This window comes from Canis lupus, chromosome 13 (assembly GCF_011100685.1).
Source record: "Canis lupus familiaris isolate Mischka breed German Shepherd chromosome 13, alternate assembly UU_Cfam_GSD_1.0, whole genome shotgun sequence".
NCBI lineage: Eukaryota > Metazoa > Chordata > Mammalia > Carnivora > Canidae > Canis > Canis lupus.
The window spans coordinates 45,177,511-45,195,615 of NC_049234.1; the positions used below are offsets into that span (position 1 = coordinate 45,177,511).

Here is an 18,105-nt window from a genome sequence, read left to right on the forward strand (position 1 = left end):
CAATTTGCTATTACGTGGTCCAGTGCTAAGATATTATTATTTCTTGAATGAAAATAAAAGTTTGTGAGTATATTTAAAATTAATTCCTGAGATCCTTATCTGGACATGAGAAATTATTTCCAATTGCCTGAAATAATTTTTAAAGATACTGTTAGTAAAAACTCAGATTTAGAATTTTATAGGGATGCCTGGCTGGCTCAGTTGGAAGAGCATGCAACTCTTGATCTTTGGGTCATAGGAGTTTGAGTCCCGTGTTGGGTATGGAGATTGCTTGAAATAAACAAAACCTTAAAAAATAATTAAAAAATAAAATTTTCCATTCTAAAGGCTACTCGTTATTAGATTTGTATTTTTGGGCAGCCTGGGTGGCTCAGCGGTTTAGCGCCACCTTCAGCCCAGGGTGTGATCCTGGAGACCAGGGATCGAGTCCCACATCAGGCTCCCTGCCTGGAGTCTGCTTCTCCCTCAGCCTGTGTCTCTGTCGCTCTCTCTCTCTCTCTCTCTCTCTCTGTCTCTCATGAATAAATAAAGTAAAAAAAAATTATAGATTTGTATTTTTATTACAATACACATAATGTATACTCACTGCCCCCCAAAAAAATTACAATTGCTAGTACTAAGATGCTGTCACTGTCAATATATAAGATGTATTGGGAAGAAAAGGGTATTCTATGCATTATAATCGGTCAATCCTACTGGCAAAGGCTAGATAAAATTCTATAAGCTATGAATAAGGTGAACCAAACCAGACTTTGAGACCAAAAGTAGGCCCCACTAATGATGTGCCAAAACAGCGGCGTAAACACCACAACTGGCCAGGGTCTCCAGAGACCTATGGTCACCGTACCCATGAAGCACCCATTACCAAGTAAAGGCTCACTATTTCCTGCCAACACCCACCTTTCTGGATTTTTCCTGCACTGCCAGTAGCGTGAACGTTTTCAATCAACTACAAGTTTTCATCGTTAAAGCCACCTTTGATAGCATTATTAGTTTCACAACAAAGGGGTGAGTCAGCAAGGCTGCCACGAAGCAGAGTCAAAAACAGAAAAGGAAAGGTGTCAACTGCACGGGGAACCAAATGTACAGACAAAAACCACACTTAGCAAGCAGAATGCCAGTAAGGGCAGGGAGAAAAGATGAAAAGATCATCCAAGAGAATTAAATGGGCAAGCCCAAAACACAAAAAAACATTTCTGCACGAGTAACCTTAACATATACTGTGTCAAAGGAATTTGGAAAAACCTGCCTTCGTAATCTTTACATTCTTTTAAGCCCCCACTCTAAACCCAGTAAATCAGAACCCACATTTTTGTAAGTTCCCTAGGTCACTCTCAAGCACATTAAAGTTTAAGAAGAGTTACTTTAAAATATACTAATATAAAAACATCATTATCTTGTTTATGCTATTTTTAGCACACATCTATACTCATTTAAAAATAGAAATTGGAAGGGAGGCTGGGTGGCTCAGTTGGTTAAGCATGTGACTCTTGATCTAGGCTCAGGTCTTGATCCCAGGGTCGTGAGTTCAAGCCCCCATTGTGCTCCACACTGGGCGTGGAGCCTACTTTAAAAAAAAAAAAATAGGTGATTAGGAAAATTTAGAGGCATAAGAAATAAATTCTCTGTATTCCTTACAAAGAACTTTTCAGTTTTTTTTTTTGTTTTTTTTTTAAGTTTCTTTATCAAGTAGGCTAGAAGTATATACTGGCTTAGACTTCTTGAGAACAGTGTAAGAGGATCATCACACAGCTTACATAGTCTTAAATCATTCTTTAGAAACAAAAAGCTATCAAAAATCTAAGAAAAAGAAGAATTTAGGATTCAGTTATGGTGACTATAATTTACATTTGATAGTTTATCTTTAACAATTTAAATGAATAAATCAAATGATGGATGTTCACGTTACTGATACAGAACTTAGAAAAATTCTAAACAAGACTGATCCTTATCTTTCATCTGCTACAAAGAATCACCTGAGGTTATCTATGGACCTTTCTAGCTAATTTATTCTTTTAAATAACAATAAAAAATGACGAGGTTTAATAAATTTGATGATTAAAACAGACAAAATGTGTATTCTATTCACATATATGGTAGGATGGAGTGAGAGAGATGGGTGGAAGGTATAAGTTATAGCCTAATGAACAGGGAGCTCCCATGCGGAAAGACTAAAACAAAATGACTGATAAAAGCAACCATTTCAGAATTCATGAGGATACGAAGGGCATACGGGAAATGTAATAAGCCAACAACTGTTATCTTTAAAGAATAAACCATCTGGCCTTCCACAAACAGTCGGTGAGTCACAGATTTTTTTTTTTTTTTAAACTGGAGAGACTTTAAAGATCACATAACATAACCCATAAAATTTTACATGAGACAACTGAAGCCCAGAGAGGACAAGTGACACAGCTGGATCCGGAATTGAAGCAACAAATATTTATTGGACACATACTATCGATAAAACACTATTCCAAGGGCTATAGAAAATACAAATGAGTATGACGTTAGATCCCTTGTTCAAATGGATCCCTTCCATTCTCTGCTTCCCAGGTAAGTTCCCTGCCCTCTGATGTTAGCAATATTCTTTTCCATATTCTAGTTTAGGGGTCTGAATGTTTTGGCCCACAGGCCAAGTCCAGTTCATCACCTATTTCTGTAAATGGACTTTTACTAGAACACAGCCACGCACATTCATTTGCGTATCATCTGGGCCCCTTTTGCTCTAGGAAGTCAGAGCTAAGTAGCTGTGACAGAGAATCGAGGCCTACAAAACTTAAAATATTTACTATCGGGCCCTTTACGGAAAAGGCTTGCTGACCTATGCCCTAGAACATTGTTTGCACGATTTGAGGATTTGGGGGGGGAGGGGGGTTTGGTTTGTTTTCATGTGGCAGCTACTGTGAAAGGTTAGTTTTGCCTCAGGAACCACTGGCTACTGAGCACTGGGCTAGATGGTTTTGAAGGAAAAGTCAATCGGCTAAATATGGCGACTGACAGCAGCTCTCAGGGACAAGTGAAAACGTGCTCTGGTACACAGAGGACAGGAACCAAGGGAGAGAGGACTCCAAAATCCAACGAACTTTTACTCACTGCTTCCTAAGTTCCTGCCATTGGGCTAACCTCTGGGGCTCCCCACAGAAGTAAGATCAACTCCCTTCACAAAGAACTCACCATCTGGTAAGAAGAAACAGTACTTTTACATTAAATGGAATAACGAAGCTGGTGGACAGTGAGGTAGAGTCCTGATGCAAAGAATACCTGACTGAGGTTGAGGCTGAGGGAAATGATTTAGACCCAAGCGTGGCCATGCGGAGGCCTCTGTGACCCCTGCAGAGCTCCAGACCCAGGACCTGGCCAGGACCAGAAGCTGAGATCCACAGCGGCCTCCACCCAAAGGCTCCCGCTTGTATGTGGGTGGAGTCAACCCTTGGCCCTTATGCTGCTTCCAGAACTCCTTTTATGGCACACTCCTTTTATTTTTTTGTTTAACTTTTTCCAGTATATTCCTTTAGTTACATTTTAAACTTACATTCAGCTTTAGTCATCTGCACCTCTTTTACTTTTTTCTAACATCATCTTCACTGTTTTCTTAATGTTTTCTGATATAGATACTATCTATCATCTTATTCACCTTTTTATGCCTCTATTATTTTGGGTTATTTTGCCTACTATTTAGTTATATATTTTCTTTATCTACTTTGTTTCAGCTTTTTTATCCTAGATACAATACCTTCAATGGATAGGAGGAACTGTAGTATTTTAACAACTAGTATCACTGTACCAGTGCACACTGGATGAGGATCAGTTCTGTGATCTAGAAGCAGAACAGAAAACAGGGAGAGAGGGGAAGCTATTCCAGGCCCTTCAGAAAGGGAGACAGAAGCATCTTTATTTCAATTAAGTTTCTTGCAGGTCCTTTCTTTTTTTTTTTTTTTTTTTTTTTAATTTTTTTTTTAAATTTTTATTTATGATAGTCACAGAGAGAAAGAGAGAGAGAGAGAGAGAGAGGCAGAGACACAGGCAGAGGGAGAAGCAGGCTCCATGCACCGGGAGCCCGACATGGGATTTGATCCCGGGTCTCCAGGATCGCGCCCTGGGCCAAAGGCAGGCGCCAAACCACTGCGCCACCCAGGGATCCCCTTGCAGGTCCTTTCTAAAGGCCATGGGAGTGAAGCCCTGACCCTAACTCAAGCCACACCTAACTGCCAATTTTAAAGAATATACATCCACGAAACTTGAGGAGATGGTCTAAAATGATCTTCCTCGTGAAGTGTTAGGCTGACTCTATAAACAACCAAGAGCAACCGGGAGGCCGTGGTGCTGCGTTAACTGCTAAAAACCTTTGTATCTGAACCACACAACCTTTTTGGCAGTCGTTATCTGGAGGAGCACACGCTGTGGACAAAGAAGGAAGCACAAGAAAAAGCACTGCAGCTCAAGCTCCTGGGAACTGTCATGTGGCTATAAATCACAAGCTAAAGTTTTTGGAGTTATGCACAATAAAAGACCTAGATCCAAATTCCTAGAGTATTTTCAACAATGCAATGGATCCAAGGATAAATTCTAGTTCTATGTGACTCATCTACCTCCAAGTTCAAAACTCCAAAACGCTGGGCAAATAATAAAAGCCACCAAGTATTAAACTATGTGTCAATCCTGCTGTCATGTTTTATAATCTCAAAAACAATTCCACAAAAGGAGCTATCCTTTCACCCTGATCGGTGAGGTTCAGTGGCCTGGAGAGACGAGGTAACTGGTGCAAGGACACACAGCCAGTCACCGGGAGACCTTGGCTCAGTCCGAGTCAAAGCCCACTCCACTCCTCTCTGGGTCGTCCATCCTCCACTGCCTCCTTCCTATAGCACCTAGAGGTCTTCCTGCTAGCTCTCCTCCATCTAGATGCAGAGAAGGTGTGAACATAACATCCAGTGAGGCTTCTTCTATGCCCTCCAACGATTACAGCCTGAAAAGTACTCCAAGAGCTCTCTTAAGTCAGGGACGCTGCTTGATTCCATGACACTATGAAGCCCAGTGCTTCCAAATCCCACTTGTACAAGAATGAAAAACTCTTGAACCTCTTCACATATTTACACAAAGTATCATTTGGGTCAGGCTAGAAATTCCAGAGCAGATGGATTATCACCTGGAGCTCAGGTTCTTCCCACACACTGCCTTGCCCACCATCCTTTTTATCACACTTCATAATTCCAGACAATTCTCCCATCCCCGTATGTCTGTTCTCGCTACAAGCTAGAGAAGTGCTAGAAGAAAACCTCATCTCCGTTATCTCCCAGGACTTCCTCTAAACTTCCTATTAATAGTCCAGTCTCTGAGGAAGACTTCAATTGCTCTTCACCTATCTCATTCCCTCCTAAAAGGAAACTAGCCTGCCATGATGCTCCTCTACCCAATATGGGATGGGGTGGGGGGGAGCAAACACAAATGAGCTATTCTGGACATAGGAAATCTGACCACTGAGAGCAATGGTTCTGCAAAAACAAAACTGGAAAGATCACTCAATTAAGATTACCTTAATTAGGTAATGCAGTTAGTAGCAGCTCCCCTTTTTCTTTACTGGTCAAATAAACAGTAGCCTTTAAAAACTCAACCAAGGGGATCCCTGGATGGCTCAGCGGTTTGGTGCATGCCTTCGGCCCAGGGCATGGCCCTGGAGTCTCGGAATTGAGTCCCACGTCGGGCTCCCTGCATAGAGCCTGCTTCTCCCTTTGCCTGTGTCTCTGCCTCTCTCTCTCTCTCTCTCTGAATGAATAAATAAATAAATCTTTTAAAAACATAAAAATTTAAAAAAATAAAATAAAAAATAAAAACTCAACCAAGAGGCATTTGGAATTTTATACTAAGTGCTACATTCTGATTTGCCCCTGCTAGTGAGCCCTGCTGAATAATACCTCAAGAGAGGTATACCGGTATACTATTTAAATGTTTATTATCCCACAGAGTCATTAACACTTTGTAATGAAATGGAATGGTATCCCAATGTGTGTCTCTTAATTGTTTTTGTAAAAGTCCCATGAAACAGCTATCCACTTCTTCAGCTGGTGTAACCAGAGTGTTATAAAAATCATCATCAACTGTTAAAGTGAAACACCAAATCTCAGAGTAATGCTTTATGGGACGCCTGGGTGGCTCAATGGTTGAGCATCTGCCTTTGGTTCAGGGCATGATCCCAGGGTGCTGGGATCCAGTTTCACCTCAGGATCCCCGCAGGGAACCTGCTTCTCCCTCTGCCTGTCTCTCTCTCTCTCTCTCTCTCATGAATAAATAAATAAATCTTAAAAAAAAAAAAAAGACTAATGCTTTATATTGGCATTAAAGTTTTCTCCTATTGAAACATAGCTCTTAATTAAAATGAAATCACCAAAAAAGGATATGTTACTTTGATGGCACAATTAAACTTGGTGGATGCACTACTCTTTAAACAAATATTTTATAAAGATTTCGTAAACCTCAAACACTGCAGCACGATGAAGTACAAGGAACAAATGCCTGACTTTAAAGCAATGGATACCACTTGGTAGCTACAAGACCGCAAATAATTCATTTAAGCCTCTCTAAAGTTTTAAAACTTGATATAACAACCTATCTCACAAGATTTTCAGAAAGACTTAGAGAACTTTTGCTCATTCAACCAGTAATTTGTTGAGCAACTATCATGTTCCAAGTCCTGGAATGCATCAGTACACAAAGTCTATGCTCAACTTATATTCTATTTGAGGAAAAAAGGGGACAGGTATGCACTAAATTAGGGAGATAAAGAGACTATTAAGTTACTGGTAAAACAAAACAAGAAAACAGTGCCTAGAATACAGAAGGTACTCAGAAGTTTCTTCTACCTTTAACATTCTATTCAATTTCTTGAACTTCTGTTCTTGGTGAATTATAAAATCAATCTTATAGTATATTTGCATTCACTTATTCTTGACTCCAAACAGAATGAACACAACAAAATTAAGGTCAATTCCATCAGAATAAAAATAACCCAATCTTGGAGATGCAAGGACTTTGCAGCTGTCACAACAGAAGCCTGTGGAAACATGCTGCCTGATTCTTAGGATCTGACTCATGACTATGCCTAATAGTCACGGTTCCTCAGTGGCTGGACGACACCATAATATATTCTGAGTCAGTGAAGGGCATTTACTCCCCACCAACTTTTATGCCTGAAGATAGGTATCATTTATGCCAATTCTACTATAATATTTAGCAGTGAAATCAGCCTTTGATCACATGATTAGGACTCTACTCCCAAAATACATGGATAGCTAAGCATGTTATAAGTCAGATTATATACCATGGAACATCTTGATTCCTTTTCTTTTTTTAATTTTTTTATTAAGGAAGCTGGGACAGAAAATATATGATTTTCTTCTTTAACAAAACTGCAACATTACACAACTATATACAGCAGAGTTCCTTTACTATAAATTACAACCGTAATCAAAAAGCTCCATTAAAGTCGGAATCGGGGGAAACAAAGATCAATAGGTCCACTAAAGGTTTTATTGTAACTTAAAATATGAAATCCATGCTATATTCCCTAGCATTTTGATATAGTGCCAAGTTCTTAAAGGTAAATTTGCTGATCACAGCATTGTGCACCTTGCTTGCAGTCCAACCCACGTACATGGTCTGATTTCCAATTTCAATTTCTTCAAAGCAGAAAGCAAAGTTGAAGGTATCTGAGGGAAAAACCCTTCCAATCTTATAAACTTCTCTGACCTACATGTAATTCAAAAGCAAAAAAAATTTTTTTAAGGAATTCGCTTTTATGAAGTCTGACCAAAGCAGTCAACCTTGTTTACACCAAAACAACCCCTTCTTTTCAGTCTCATACTTCACTGAATTATGTAATACCTAATTAAGTTACATGATCACCATTACAAGCATAATTGGCATAAAACAGGTTTGGCTTAAAACACAGCCAACTCTTCGTAAGCCCACACAACTCAACCTGTTGGGTGCAAAATGGTAAGAAAGGCCTTTGTACAGTGCAGTGTACCACAGGCATTTGTTAAGACATTTTAACAGAGAAACGGCATTTTTGGTAAATCCAGTGAGTTGCTTGAAGATTTATACAAAATTCTTAAAATATTCGGGTAACTTAATATGTAAAGGAAAAATGAAAAAAAAAATCTATCAAAAGCAAAGAAAAATTTTCAAGATATCAACAACTCTGCACCTCCCACAAAATTCTATGCATTTTTTTGGTTAAGGAAACCCTAAGTATCTATAAACACTTCAGAGTTTAAAGTAGCAAGTAAATTTCTCTATATTTCAGACTAGCTTATTTTCAATTGATTCTCTCATGAAAGTATAGTTATCTATCCATAGTACAAACTTGTCTACTACCCTTTAGAAATAAAATCTTCCAGGGCAGCCCGGGTGGCTCAGCAGCTTAGTGCCGCCTTCAGCCCAGGGCGTGATCCTGGAGACCCAGGATCGAGTCCCACGTCAGGCTCCCTGCATGGAGCCTGCTTCTCCCTCTGCCTGTGTCTCTGCCTCTCTCTCTCTCTCTCTGTCTCTCATGAATAAATAAATAAAATCCTAAAAAAAAAGAAAGAAAATCTTCCATTTTTAATTAACAATAAGTTGGCAACTAATCCAAGTACAAAGCTATGAGATTTAAAAAAAGAAATAGTTCCTTCTTTGCATTAGTGATATGAGATCTCTTCATAGTCTTGATATCTCCTTTCATTACATGAACAAAACTGTAACACCCCTTAAAAGAACCGTATCCAGTCATATTTGCAAGATTTCTGGGTAAACTACTGTATTATCTCTATCTCAGAACCACCAGTAAACAGGAAGTAAAATTCATTCAAGCTGAGTTCCAAGCAACCTATTTGCACACTGCTGCGAATCATGTGTGTCTTATTCTCTTGTACAATATAAATTTAGTATCAAATCTTGAGATTCAAGAAAAGGAATTTGATCAGTAAATTTAAGAACCAAACATTTAAAGACCATGTCTCTCTACAGAAATTGCCAAAGAAAGCCTGTCAATTAATTTTAAGTCATTCCATGAAGCTGAATTTTATTCTCAAAGAGAAAAATTGAGCAAAAGTTATCCTGCAAAGAACTTGGAGCCTCTGAAATTTTAGGCAACAGATTTTTCAGTACTCCATGAATCTGCTTTGCTTTGATCGTCATTGGTAAAAAGACAGATACTATAGAAAACTTTTAATCATCAAATTGAGTGTTTATTGCAAATTAATATAAATTACGAATCTAATTATTACACTTTTTTTTGAGAGAAAGAGAGGGAGAGAGTGTGCAGAGGCAGGAGTTGGGGGAGGGGCATAGGAAAAGAGACTCTTAAGCAGGCTCCATGCTCAGCACAGAGCCAGACACAGTAAATTCAAGAACCAAACATTAATATGCCTTACATATGCATACACTGCTGAGCACAAAACTAAAGGCTGAACGACTTACAAATTTAAATTATGACACACCTAACCCATCAGTGGCCTCAGCTCTACTTTATCCACCAAAGAGCACGAAAACTTACTGCTTACCAGTACACTGTAAATGCCAACATATCCTTCTTAAAGATCCTTCCCCTTTCTTTTACATATTTGACAAAATATATGGCTTCTCATAAATATGAACTCATTTTTTTTAAATAACAAGAGAGGGGATCCCTAAGTGGCTCAGCGGTTTAGCACCTGCCTTCGGCCCAAGGCGTGATGCTGGAGTCCTGGGATCAAGTCCCACATGAGGCTCCCTGCATGCAGCCTGCTTCTCCCTCTGCCTGTGTCTCTGCCTCTCTCTCTCTCTATCATGAATAAGTAAATAAAATCTTTAAAAATAAATAAATAAATAAACAAACAAACAATATGACAAGAGATACTGTTAGGGAGAATACAAAAAAATAGGGACACGCCCTGCTCTGGGGAGCTTAAACTGAGAAATATTTAAAGGTAACCTGGCATTGTCTATCAAAATTTAAAATGTACATAGAAATTTATACTGAGAAGTAATTATACAGAAGTATAAAGTGATATACAAAAGGATATTTATTATATAACTATTTTTAATAACTAAAACTTAAAATCACTCTAAATGTTCATCAATAAGACACTGATTGAATAAATTATTATATCCACACAATGGAGAACATTTTAAATGAGATAGAAATATGTTTATGGTGGAATAAGTGAAAAAGCAAGTATCAGAACAGCTGGGCAGTAAATCTCATCTTTAAATTCTATAAATAAAAATGTATATGTACATATTCAAAGATGCATAGAAAACAGCTATAAAAATATGTATCAAACTTGCAGAGAGCTTATAAGAAACTCTACTTTCTACTAATATTACTTTAATTTATATGAGCACTTATTTATTCCCTAGGATTAAAAAGCTCATAATCACACAGAACATTATAACATTTTTTTATTATAACATTTTTAAAGTGGTTTAGTCAAAAATGTAAAAACTTAAAACTTCTTCCTACATGATTTTCCTGTCTTTTAATATTTGCTGGTTACTATGTGCAAAACTGATTTTTCTAATACATAATAAATACTATACTCTCAAATTTTAAAAGGCATTAAATTCAACTTTGTAGGACTATAGGAAACAAAGAAACTATGACACAAAATAATAATTATATCAAGAGATGTGACTCTTTGATATTTCATTCCAAATATTTACTATCTTTAGAACAAAAGAATGGGATATAGTTTTTTTAAACAAAATTTAAGTGGCTTCTATAGTGATAGATAAAACTCATATCTTAATTTTCATTTACATATCCCATAGGTTGTACCAACAGCATTTTTTCAGTAAATATAATATTGTTCATCAAAATATTTTCCCAAAGATCACCAAAGTTTTTATTTTATTAGTGGCTTAATGATCTTGATTTAGAACATCAACATTTCCCCATCTAAACTCAAAATAGGGCAGCCCCGGTGGCGCAGCGGCTTAGCGCCGCCTGCAGCCCGGGGTGTGATCCTGGAGACCCAGGATCGAGTCCCACGTCAGGCTTCCTGCGTACAGCCTGCTTCTCTCTCTGCCTGTGTCTCTGCCTCTCTTTCGCTCTCTCTGAATAAATAAATAAATAAATAAATAAATAAATAAATAAATAAATAAATAAATAAATCTTTAAAAAAATAAAAAAATAAACTCAAAATAATTTGGATACTTAAAATTTAGACCAAATATACATTTACTATAGTAAACATTTTTGATATTTAGACTTAAAGATCTATGCTCACTAGACTTCATACTTGTAAAATTTTTATTTTCCTAAAATATTTTAAAGAATTTAAAATAATACATTTTTACTTTACCTAGTTGTTGATGTTGGTGTCTGTCATAATTACTATGACAGGAATGGATTCCATCTTTCTCATCTACAATCTTCTCTGATGAAAGCAAACTAAGACGTCTCATCTTAAGTAATCTTGGGGAGCTTTCCCGAAAGCTATCTATAGTATCCAAAACCACATCTCCCGAAAGAATGGGAGGAACAACTCTCCTTAAAAAATCCATCTTAAGGTTCTTCTCCATTACTGGCCCCACGAGCACATGGGAAGGTGCTAGTACCAACTTCCTGATGGGAAGGTAAGGTATACTATTCGTGTCAAAGAGCAAAAAGAAATGTCATGTGAACTTAGGTGGTGCTAAGAGCCAGGAGGTCAACTGCCAGGTGTTTTGAAGCTGATTTTTAAGACATACACTGTTCTTACTGATAACAAACCAAATAGCTATAGACCATGAAACTGCACTTCATACATTCATACACGTACGTGTACATGTACGATGGGTGTTAACAGCAATAATGAGACAATAAAATGTTTAGCACCCATTTGGTTTAACATTTAGACTTTGAAAATATAAGCCGTAATAATGTTAAGACCAATTTACTTCCATTTGGGGTGTGTCTTACTTTCAAAGAAACTTACAGCTGAAGTGCAAAACAGTAACTTGTATTCAAAAGATAATTCTTATCATTCTGAAAGTTCACTGAGACCTCAGAAACATCAAGTTTTATAGGACATTAAAAGCAGTAATTTAAAACTTTATACCGTATTGTGAACTTTCCAATGTACTTTTGAACACAAAAAAACTCATTATAATCAATCATAATTATCAATAATAACAATGAAAACTTTGTCATGAACTGCCAAAAAAAAGGATGGATAATTTAAAAATATATGGATCTAAGAATATAAAATTCAAGAATTTAAAGTATAAATATTTAGTTCTATAAACCCAGTAAATCAACCTTACATAATTCAATTTCAAAGAACTGAGCATTCTACTGAATATTTTAACATAGCAAAAGCAGCTGATTCTACTGCCTTAAAGTAGTCCAGAAGCATGACAAAATACACCAGTGAAAGGTGCTTACATAAAACTTTGAGAACTGAAATTAGTATCTTTTTTTTTTTTCCTTTCCTTTGCCTGCCCTCTGGTGGGGGTACAAAGTGAGCAAGAAGGAAATTAAAAACAATGATCAGGTAAGGCATAAACTCCCTAAGTAATCAAATTTTTGACTTTGAAGGATATACATTTTAATAATAAATCTGGTTGACTCAGCAGAAACACAACCACAATCTAATTCTTCTAATATTCAACATGAAGGAAATAATTTAGATATTTTAAAAGATGAAGCATAAAAGAGTAAATAGATAGCAGGAAAAGTTGTAATGAAAAGGGGTATGCAGCTGGCTCAGTTGGTAGAGCATGTAACTCTTGCTCTGGGGTTGCTAAATTTGAGCCCCATGTTGTGTGTAGAAATTATTTTTAAGGGATCCCTGGGTGGCGCAGCGGTTTGGCGCCTGCCTTTGGCCCAGGGCGCGATCCCGGAGACCCGGGATCGAATCCCACGTCGGGTTCCCGGTGCATGGAGCCTGCTTCTCCCTCTGCCTGTGTCTCTGCCTCTCTCTCTCTCTCTCTCTCTCTCTCTGTGACTATCATAAATAAATTTAAAAAAATTAAAAAAAAAAAAAAAGAAATTATTTTTAAAAAACAACAAAAAAAAACCTTTAAAAAAGTTGTAATATAAAAACAGGCAAATTCCTAGTTCTGAATTGCTGTGTGGGGACCCCTGGGTGGCTCAGGGGTTAAGTGCCTGCCTTTGGCCCAGGGCGTGATCCTGGAGTCCGGGGATGGAGTCCCACGTCAGGCTCCCTGCATGGAGCCTGCTTCTCCCTCTGCCTGTGTCTCTGCCTCTCTCTCTCTCTCTCTCTCTCACACATGAATAAATAAATAAAATCTAAAAAAAAAAAAATTGCTGTGTGTTTAATCCTTATTCTACCACATTAATTATGAAGTCAATTATTTATTTCATTCATTTAAAATACAGTAATTGAAGGTCCTCGACATGCAAAGCAATAATATATTATTAAGGTTAGGGGAAAGCCTAAAGGATTTATTGATGCATATCCTATCTCAGGGAATCCTACAATAAAAATTAAGGAAAAACAAGGAAATCAAATCAAAGACTTAAATTTCTTCCCCTACCTAAAGCAGGACCATACTTACTAGAAAACAAGGTTGACTTTTAAAAAAATGCTTCTAAGAAGGAGATGCTCCCTCAACCATTGAGCATAAAAGGATAAAAACTCTTATCAGAACAGCCTATCCTCCCCCCCACTCCCCGCCACGAAAAAACAACTGGTTAGAACCATAATCCGTATGGCTTCAGAGCTGAACAGTTATCGCTGTGTCTCCCAGGGTCTCTTCCCTCTCCTCTTACAGGTAGGATCACATATTCTTTACAACTTCTGTTTGTGGTTCTCTTTGGGTCCCGCTGCAGGTCCCCCTTAGCTCATGGAACCAAGAAACAGTGGTTTATAACAGGCTGATTATCATCACGCTTGTTCAAGATATACAAGACAACCACCTGTGTCTCTATTAACCCCCCTGTTCTCAATGGCACTTTCAAATGAGGATAGGCAAGGCAAGGGGTAGGTGATATAGAAGCAGCCACAATATTTTTCTCAGATTTCTTTTATTCCACACACGTTTGCTGACCAGTGTCTATCATGGCCCGTGCAACGTGCAAGGGCATCGAAAATATGTCTCTATTCCCAAGGAACTTACTATTTATCTATGAAGGGAAAGAAATTCTCAAAACTACAGTTCTTCCTGTAGGCTTGGCCAAGGCTTTGTTAAGCCTGAATTGCAGATCCATTTCCTTTGCCTAATCTGCTTCCTAACGTCCTCTCTTAACAGGTGTTGATCCCTAACAAACATCCTGGAAGCCAAACTATTTCTCAGCATCAGCTTCAGAAGGCCCCACCCTGAGACATGGAGCAAGAGGAAAGTATGGCATTCCAGTGACCAGACTACCCATCACTAGCTGAATCTACGAGGAGGAAATGCTATAAAGCCTTTGTTGTACTAGATCCCTGGTTGATTACCACAATTTCCAATTCCTGGTGCAGTCATCAGGATTAAGAAATTATCATAGAAGCTAGTCACTCAAACATAGACTTCATAGTCACTATTTAGCCTTCAGAATATTTATTATTATCTTACCGGAGAACTCAAGACGGTAATTTCTCGGTGGTAACTTGAATCATCTGATCTTGACTGTGGGACTCTGGAGCAGTTTTGAGAGTTAAGCATTTAAGTGTTAATCATCCGAGATTCAGATAAATGGCTTCAGCTCTAAAGGAAAGCAAAATACAAGGTTTACACATATGTTTTTAAGTACGTTTGTATTGCTCATCTCTATCTGCACTTCTGAATATATTATATAGCAGTGTCACCTAGTGCTGCCAGTTATCTTTCAATTATGTTGCATTATTTTTTAATCTTTATTACGAAAAAATTCAAACTAATGCAAAATTATGGAGAATAGTATAATTATGCCCACCATTATTAACTCTTAGCAAATCATGTTTCATTAATATCTCCACCCACTCCTTAACCCTTATCCTACCACTCTGGTATCCTGGAGCAAATTCCTAACATTATACCATTGCATCTGGAGATAATTCTGTATGTATCTCTTTAAGACGTAGATGGACTTTTTAAACATAAGCCAATAACATTCTAATATCTACAATTAACTAATAACTTACAATACCAAATACCAATCAGTGCTCAAATTTCCCCAACTTTATCAAAAGTGGTTTGTTTGCTTTTTTTTTAAGTTTGTTCTAATCCAGATCTAAATAAAAAACCCATACAGGCAATTGTCACTGGGTCTCTTAAATCTCTTTTAATCTATGATTTCCCCCCTTCCTTCCTTCCCTTTGCAGTGATAAATAATGCTTTTATGAGCCAATGACTGAACTAACATGTCAATACCTTCATTGTGCAATAGCACATTTAATATATTTTTATTTTATTCATGAAAATAAACAGATTTGCTGAATAGCTCATATATCCACAAGGCCTAATATTTATCTCATCCACAGAAAAGTTATGAGATACATACTTTTCAAAGTCCAGTTCTATTAACTGATGGAGTCATGGATTATGAATTACTGTACCACATCTAGAATGACTGGATGGTTACTAAGAATGAAACTAATGACCACAGAGAGTTATCCTTTTACTATATATAATAACTCATATAATTGTGCACATTCCATGTTTTTATTACCATTAGAAATCTTGGCATTTTTCAATAGTTAAATAGGCCACATCTTAAATCTGGCATTGAAAATTCAAAATAACTTCATTTGAAATTATAACTGGTTTCTTACTATTTTTTTTGTTTGTTTAGTGAATTTAATCCCCAACCCAAGAGAAAGGACTAACTACTCTGAAATATTAATTCTGTACTTAACCTTAATTCAAAGTTCCCTTAGCCAACTTAGAAAAATATGATATTCCATTTGTTGACAGGCATAACTGATTAAATCATGATTAAAACCAAATCTTTAAAGTCAAAGAACTGGTTAAGACAAATAAAATACTAATTCATATGCACTTATTCATAATCAATATCACTCAGATTTACTGGAATTTTTGACTGCCCTGCCAAAAATTTCTGAATCTGTAAACAAAAGGATATCTACAATTCTGCCATAATTCTTGACACTTTTTTATCCTCTTAGGTTCATGGAATCATTTCTCCCTCAAAGTAAATAAAGCTTATATGACAAACTGCATATCTTTTCTGTCTATAGTGAATAGTACAGTCCCGCAAGATTCTTTTTTTTTATGATAGGCACACAGTGAGAGAGAGAGAGGCAGAGTCACAGGCAGAGGGAGAAGCAGGCTCCATGCACCAGGAGCCCGACATGGGATTCGATCCCGGGTCCCCAGGATCCCGCCCTGGGCCAAAGGCAGGAACCAAACCGCTGCGCCACCCAGGGATTCCCCCCCGCCCCGCAGCAAGATTCTATACTTAATGAAATTTAAACTTTCACTTCATCTTCTAAGACAAATCATAAAACCAATTATTACTAGAGTACAAAGCAGTTTCAGGAATACTACAACTTCAAAGAAGGCTGATTTGTACCAGCATGCCCAGGTCTTTCGTTTTGCTTCACTTTTGAATAAGGTTCTTGTTCAGACATAGCAAGAGCTAATGCATACTTTTTGTAAAAATGTGTTTTCTCTACTTGTAACCACATTGTCAGAGCACTGCACCATTTTAAGACTTCCCAATGTTTGTCTAGAATTTTCAATACCTCTCCTTAATAGATACATAACTTTCCTGTTTCCAACTTTCACTTTTGATAAAATAAACATAGGTCTTTTGTTACCCTGGGAAATAGTTGGTTTATACCTCTCTGGCCTTAATTTTGGGCTAAAATCATTTTTAGCAGGGGTAGGTTTTATTGTTTTTGGTTTGGTTTGAGGTTTCTTTCTGCATGTTGATTGTTTTTTCCATCTTGTGTCCATATATATTACTTAACATGGGACTCATTTTAATTGTCCTTTCACTTGATTAATTTGGAGAACATTTTATCTGCAAAAGTAATTTCTATTACTACTTTGTTAATACTACTTTTGACATGGTTATGGTCAAACAGGTTAGGTAACTGTAGTCATAGTGTACACGTAATCAATATAGTTTCCAATCAAACATAGTTTATTTTAAAAGAAAAAAGTCATATAAACAAGTGTTACTTGCAGAGGTCAGTCAGTATTTGACAACACTGAAGAAACTGTAAATAGCCAAATGGCACAAAATTTGAAGGAGCAAGGCTTTAAACCTGCAGCAAGAAAAATGGTCTACAAGCTTCCATGTGCAATAAATAAAGAGAACAGTGACCCAGCTCTGGTGCTTGGGAGGATCTCAGGTCAAATGAGGTCCTCCAAGGACAGCCTTGTTTCACTTCAGTCCAAAAGTAAAAGAGAAAGTTGAATGGTTGTTCAGATAGCATGTTAACCTCACTTCCTCTCTGAACAGAATTACTAGAATTGTAAAGAACAGAAATATACAAATTTAATGTATCTTAGTTGTGGTAAGACACTTGAAGTATGTGTCTCTGATATACAATGATTCAGAAAATAATCTCAAGCAAACAGAGCAAAAATTAAGAGCAAATGAATCTCCGTGATGTTCATTATAATTTTCTTAATATTTGTCTGTATACTTCATAATTTGAAAAGGAGAACAAGGCAGTTTTGGTGTCTAGCACAAAGCAGATTTGAACTCAACATAAAGAATAACTTAATTATATAACTGATGCAAATTATTCTGCTTCATAAAGAAATGAAGTCCCTGCTTACTGTGATTTTAAGGAAAAGGCTATTAGAAAAGGTCAAAGAAATGGTTATTCCACTGGGTAAAAAGATTAGGCTAAGTTACTTCAAAGATTCCAACTCAAAACTAAATTTGACTTCCAGATGTTTTTATACTTACATAGTTGACCCCTGAACAACATGGAGGTTAAGGGTGCTGACCTCCACACACTCAAAAATCTGCTTATAATCGGGTTCCCCAAAATTAAACTACTAAGAGCTTACTGTTGACTGGAAGCCTTACCGATAACAGTTGATTAACACATACTTTGTATGTTATATGTATTATAGACTGAATTCTTATAAGAAGGAGAAAAATGTAAATCATAAGAAAGAATACATTTACAGTACTGTACATTTATTCACAAAAATCCATCATTCAGTTGACCCGCACACTTCAAACCTGTGATG

At 37.1% G+C, this 18,105-nt stretch overlaps 1 protein-coding gene across 3 annotated transcripts in view; it reads right to left on the bottom strand.

Moving 5' to 3' along the window:
- Window positions 1-18,105, bottom strand: part of FRYL (FRY like transcription coactivator) — a 256,547-nt gene that overhangs the window by 176,225 nt on the left and 62,217 nt on the right. For all 3 annotated transcript variants that reach the window (XM_038556047.1, XM_038556048.1, XM_038556044.1), the window contains exon 3: window positions 14,524-14,655. The gene's annotated coding sequence lies outside the window, so the exon portion shown is untranslated. The remainder of the gene's footprint in view (window positions 1-14,523; window positions 14,656-18,105) is intronic.